The following is a 6,000-nucleotide window of genomic DNA, read 5'->3' as shown; positions in this document are numbered from 1 at the left end:
CTGTGCTCAAGCCTCCACACCTTACAGGAGGGTATTTTCGACTGCAGGGAACACAATAAGCCAGGAGAGGTCCCGACTTCTGCCAGAGAAGGCACATATGTTGATCTTTCTCCAGAAGAACTGCTAAGACCTAGTCCTTCCTTAGTCCTTTTGCAGCCTACCTGCAGGCCTGTGTTGTTCTATACCACTGTCTTATCTTTTACATCGTACCTGCAGGCCTGTGTTGTTCTATACCACTGTCTTATCTTCTGCAGCCTACCTGCAGGCCTGTGTTGTTCTATACCACTGTCTTATCTTTTACAGCCTACCTGCAGGCCTGTGTTGTTCTATACCACTGTCTTATCTTTTGCAGCCTACCTGCAGGCCTGTGTTGTTCTATACCACTGTCTTATCTTCTGCAGCCTACCTGCAGGCCTGTGTTGTTCTATACCACTGTCTTATCTTCTGCAGCCTACCTGCAGGCCTGTGTTGCTCTATACCACTGTCTTATCTTCTGCAGCCTACCTGCAGGCCCCACCCTTGTTGTTCTATACCACTGTCTTATCTTCTGCAGCCTACCTGCAGGCCTGTGTTGCTCTATACCACTGTCTTATCTTTTACAGCCTACCTGCAGGCCTGTGTTGTTCTATACCACTGTCTTATCTTTTACATCGTACCTGCAGGCCTGTGTTGTTCTATACCACTGTCTTATCTTTTACAGCCTACCTGCAGGCCTGTGTTGTTCTATACCACTGTCTTATCTTTTACAGCCTACCTGCAGGCCTGTGTTGTTCTATACCACTGTCTTATCTTTTACATCGTACCTGCAGGCCTGTGTTGTTCTATACCACTGTCTTATCTTCTGCAGCCTACCTGCAGGCCTGTGTTGCTCTATACCACTGTCTTATCTTCTGCAGCCTACCTGCAGGCCCCACCCTTGTTGTTCTATACCAATGTCTTATCTTTTACAGCCTACCTGCAGGCCCCACCTGTGTTGTTCTATACCACTGTCTTATCTTCTGCAGCCTACCTGCAGGCCCCACCCTTGTTGTTCTATACCAATGTCTTATCTTTTACATCGTACCTGCAGGCCTGTGTTGTTCTATACCACTGTCTTATCTTCTGCAGCCTACCTGCAGGCCTGTGTTGTTCTATACCACTGTCTTATCTTTTACAGCCTACCTGCAGGCCTGTGTTGTTCTATACCACTGTCTTATCTTTTACAGCCTACCTGCAGGCCTGTGTTGTTCTATACCACTGTCTTATCTTCTGCAGCCTACCTGCAGGCCTGTGTTGCTCTATACCACTGTCTTATCTTTTACAGCCTACCTGCAGGCCTGTGTTGTTCTATACCACTGTCTTATCTTCTGCAGCCTACCTGCAGGCCTGTGTTGCTCTATACCACTGTCTTATCTTTTACAGCCTACCTGCAGGCCTGTGTTGTTCTATACCACTGTCTTATCTTTTACAGCCTACCTGCAGGCCTGTGTTGTTCTATACCACTGTCTTATCTTTTACAGCCTACCTGCAGGCCTGTGTTGTTCTATACCACTGTCTTATCTTTTACAGCCTACCTGCAGGCCTGTGTTGTTCTATACCACTGTCTTATCTTTTACATCGTACCTGCAGGCCTGTGTTGTTCTATACCACTGTCTTATCTTCTGCAGCCTACCTGCAGGCCTGTGTTGCTCTATACCACTGTCTTATCTTCTGCAGCCTACCTGCAGGCCCCACCCTTGTTGTTCTATACCAATGTCTTATCTTTTACAGCCTACCTGCAGGCCCCACCAGTGTTGTTCTATACCAATGTCTTATCTTTTACAGCCTACCTGCAGGCCCCACCCTTGTTGTTCTATACCAATGTCTTATCTTCTGCAGCCTACCTGCAGGCCCCACCCGTGTTGTTCTATACCACTGTCTTATCTTTTACAGCCTACCTGCAGGCCCCACCTGTGTTGTTCTATACCACTGTCTTATCTTCTGCAGCCTACCTGCAGGCCCCACCAGTGTTGTTCTATACCACTGTCTTATCTTCTGCAGCCTACCTGCAGGCCCCACCCTTGTTGTTCTATACCAATGTCTTATCTTTTACAGCCTACCTGCAGGCCCCACCTGTGTTGTTCTATACCACTGTCTTATCTTCTGCAGCCTACCTGCAGGCCCCACCCTTGTTGTTCTATACCAATGTCTTATCTTTTTACATCGTACCTGCAGGCCTGTGTTGTTCTATACCACTGTCTTATCTTCTGCAGCCTACCTGCAGGCCCCACCAGTGTTGTTCTATACCACTGTCTTATCTTTTGCAGCCTACCTGCAGGCCTGTGTTGTTCTATACCACTGTCTTATCTTTTACAGCCTACCTGCAGGCCTGTGTTGTTCTATACCACTGTCTTATCTTCTGCAGCCTACCTGCAGGCCTGTGTTGCTCTATACCACTGTCTTATCTTTTACAGCCTACCTGCAGGCCCCACCTGTGTTGTTCTATACCACTGTCTTATCTTCTGCAGCCTACCTGCAGGCCTGTGTTGTTCTATACCACTGTCTTATCTTTTACAGCCCACCTGCAGGCCTGTGTTGTTCTATACCACTGTCTTATCTTTTACATCGTACCTGCAGGCCTGTGTTGTTCTATACCACTGTCTTATCTTTTACAGCCTACCTGCAGGCCTGTGTTGTTCTATACCACTGTCTTATCTTTTACAGCCTACCTGCAGGCCTGTGTTGTTCTATACCACTGTCTTATCTTTTACATCGTACCTGCAGGCCTGTGTTGTTCTATACCACTGTCTTATCTTCTGCAGCCTACCTGCAGGCCTGTGTTGCTCTATACCACTGTCTTATCTTCTGCAGCCTACCTGCAGGCCCCACCCTTGTTGTTCTATACCAATGTCTTATCTTTTACAGCCTACCTGCAGGCCCCACCAGTGTTGTTCTATACCAATGTCTTATCTTCTGCAGCCTACCTGCAGGCCCCACCCGTGTTGTTCTATACCACTGTCTTATCTTTTACAGCCTACCTGCAGGCCCCACCCTTGTTGTTCTATACCAATGTCTTATCTTCTGCAGCCTACCTGCAGGCCTGTGTTGCTCTATACCACTGTCTTATCTTCTGCAGCCTACCTGCAGGCCCCACCCTTGTTGTTCTATACCAATGTCTTATCTTTTACAGCCTACCTGCAGGCCCCACCAGTGTTGTTCTATACCAATGTCTTATCTTCTGCAGCCTACCTGCAGGCCCCAGTTGTTCTATACCACTGTCTTATCTTTTACAGCCTACCTGCAGGCCCCACCCGTGTTGTTCTATACCACTGTCTTATCTTTTACAGCCTACCTGCAGGCCCCACCCGTGTTGTTCTATACCACTGTCTTATCTTTTACAGCCTACCTGCAGGCCCCACCCTTGTTGTTCTATACCACTGTCTTATCTTCTGCAGCCTACCTGCAGGCCCCACCAGTGTTGTTCTATACCAATGTCTTATCTTCTGCAGCCTACCTGCAGGCCCCACCCGTGTTGCTCTATACCACTGTCTTATCTTCTGCAGCCTACCTGCAGGCCTGTGTTGTTCTATACCACTGTCTTATCTTTTACAGCCCACCTGCAGGCCTGTGTTGTTCTATACCACTGTCTTGTCTTTTACAGCCTACCTGCAGGCCTGTGTTGTTCTATACCACTGTCTTATCTTCTGCAGCCTACCTGCAGGCCCCACCCTTGTTGTTCTATACCACTGTCTTATCTTCTGCAGCCTACCTGCAGGCCTGTGTTGTTCTATACCACTGTCTTATCTTCTGCAGCCTACCTGCAGGCCCCACCTGTGTTGTTCTATACCACTGTCTTATCTTCTGCAGCCTACCTGCAGGCCTGTGTTGTTCTATACCACTGTCTTATCTTCTGCAGCCTACCTGCAGGCCCCACCAGTGTTGTTCTATACCACTGTCTTATCTTCTGCAGCCTACCTGCAGGCCTGTGTTGCTCTATACCACTGTCTTATCTTCTGCAGCCTACCTGCAGGCCTGTGTTGCTCTATACCACTGTCTTATCTTCTGCAGCCTACCTGCAGGCCTGTGTTGCTCTATACCACTGTCTTATCTTCTGCAGCCTACCTGCAGGCCTGTGTTGTTCTATACCACTGTCTTATCTTTTACAGCCTACCTGCAGGCCCCACCCGTGTTGTTCTATACCACTGTCTTATCTTCTGCAGCCTACCTGCAGGCCCCACCCTTGTTGTTCTATACCACTGTCTTATCTTCTGCAGCCTACCTGCAGGCCCCACCCTTGTTGTTCTATACCACTGTCTTATCTTCTGCAGCCTACCTGCAGGCCCCACCCTTGTTGTTCTATACCACTGTCTTATCTTCTGCAGCCTACCTGCAGGCCTGTGTTGTTCTATACCACTGTCTTATCTTCTGCAGCCTACCTGCAGGCCCCACCCTTGTTGTTCTATACCACTGTCTTATCTTCTGCAGCCTACCTGCAGGCCCCACCCTTGTTGTTCTATACCACTGTCTTATCTTCTGCAGCCTACCTGCAGGCCTGTGTTGTTCTATACCACTGTCTTAACTTTTACAGCCTACCTGCAGGCCCCACCTGTGTTGTTCTATACCACTGTCTTATCTTCTGCAGCCTACCTGCAGGCCTGTGTTGTTCTATACCACTGTCTTATCTTTTACAGCCTACCTGCAGGCCTGTGTTGTTCTATACCACTGTCTTATCTTCTGCAGCCTACCTGCAGGCCCCACCTGTGTTGTTCTATACCACTGTCTTATCTTCTGCAGCCTACCTGCAGGCCTGTGTTGTTCTATACCACTGTCTTATCTTTTACAGCCTACCTGCAGGCCCCACCCTTGTTGTTCTATACCACTGTCTTATCTTCTGCAGCCTACCTGCAGGCCCCACCAGTGTTGTTCTATACCACTGTCTTATCTTTACAGCCTACCTGCAGGCCCCACCCGTGTTGTTCTATACCACTGTCTTATCTTTTACAGCCTACCTGCAGGCCCCACCCTTGTTGTTCTATACCACTGTCTTATCTTCTGCAGCCTACCTGCAGGCCAGTGTTGTTCTATACCACTGTCTTATCTTTACAGCCCACCTGCAGGCCCCACCCTTGTTGTTCTATACCACTGTCTTATCTTTTACAGCCTACCTGCAGGCCTGTGTTGTTCTATACCACTGTCTTATCTTTTACAGCCTACCTGCAGGCCTGTGTTGTTCTATACCACTGTCTTATCTTTTACAGCCTACCTGCAGGCCTGTGTTGTTCTATACCACTGTCTTATCTTTTACAGCCTACCTGCAGGCCCCACCCTTGTTGTTCTATACCACTGTCTTATCTTCTGCAGCCTACCTGCAGGCCCCACCAGTGTTGTTCTATACCAATGTCTTATCTTCTGCAGCCTACCTGCAGGCCCCACCCGTGTTGCTCTATACCACTGTCTTATCTTCTGCAGCCTACCTGCAGGCCTGTGTTGTTCTATACCACTGTCTTATCTTTTACAGCCCACCTGCAGGCCTGTGTTGTTCTATACCACTGTCTTGTCTTTTACAGCCTACCTGCAGGCCTGTGTTGTTCTATACCACTGTCTTATCTTTTACAGCCTACCTGCAGGCCCCACCCTTGTTGTTCTATACCACTGTCTTATCTTTTACAGCCTACCTGCAGGCCTGTGTTGTTCTATACCACTGTCTTATCTTCTGCAGCCTACCTGCAGGCCTGTGTTGTTCTATACCACTGTCTTATCTTTTACAGCCTACCTGCCGGCCCCACCTGTGTTCTTCTATACCACTGTCTTATCTTCTGCAGCCTACCTGCAGGCCTGTGTTGTTCTATACCACTGTCTTATCTTTTACAGCCCACCTGCAGGCCTGTGTTGTTCTATACCACTGTCTTGTCTTTTACAGCCTACCTGCAGGCCCCACCCTTGTTGTTCTATACCACTGTCTTATCTTTTACAGCCTACCTGCAGGCCTGTGTTGTTCTATACCACTGTCTTATCTTCTGCAGCCTACCTGCAGGCCTGTGT

The 6,000-nt window shown here is 48.5% G+C and overlaps 1 long non-coding RNA gene across 4 annotated transcripts; it reads right to left on the bottom strand.

The window, feature by feature from the left end:
• Positions 1-282: 282 nt before the first annotated feature.
• LOC127916279 (uncharacterized) lies at positions 283-2,415 on the bottom strand. Of its 4 annotated transcripts, none has more exons than XR_008094236.1 (3): positions 2,389-2,415; positions 1,064-1,161; positions 283-308 (listed from the first exon to the last, which is right to left on the bottom strand). It is a non-coding gene; the product is annotated as an uncharacterized LOC127916279 (long non-coding RNA). The 4 variants fall into 4 exon arrangements; XR_008094235.1 differs by lacking the exon at positions 283-308 and adding an exon at positions 582-607; XR_008094234.1 differs by lacking the exon at positions 283-308 and adding an exon at positions 680-705.
• Between the last annotated feature and the right edge of the window lie 3,585 nt (positions 2,416-6,000).

Source organism: Oncorhynchus keta, chromosome 4, assembly GCF_023373465.1.
Source record: "Oncorhynchus keta strain PuntledgeMale-10-30-2019 chromosome 4, Oket_V2, whole genome shotgun sequence".
Classification (NCBI taxonomy): domain Eukaryota; kingdom Metazoa; phylum Chordata; class Actinopteri; order Salmoniformes; family Salmonidae; genus Oncorhynchus; species Oncorhynchus keta.
Note: the sequence above shows the minus strand (reverse complement) of the source record. Positions and strands in the feature narration are given on the sequence as shown.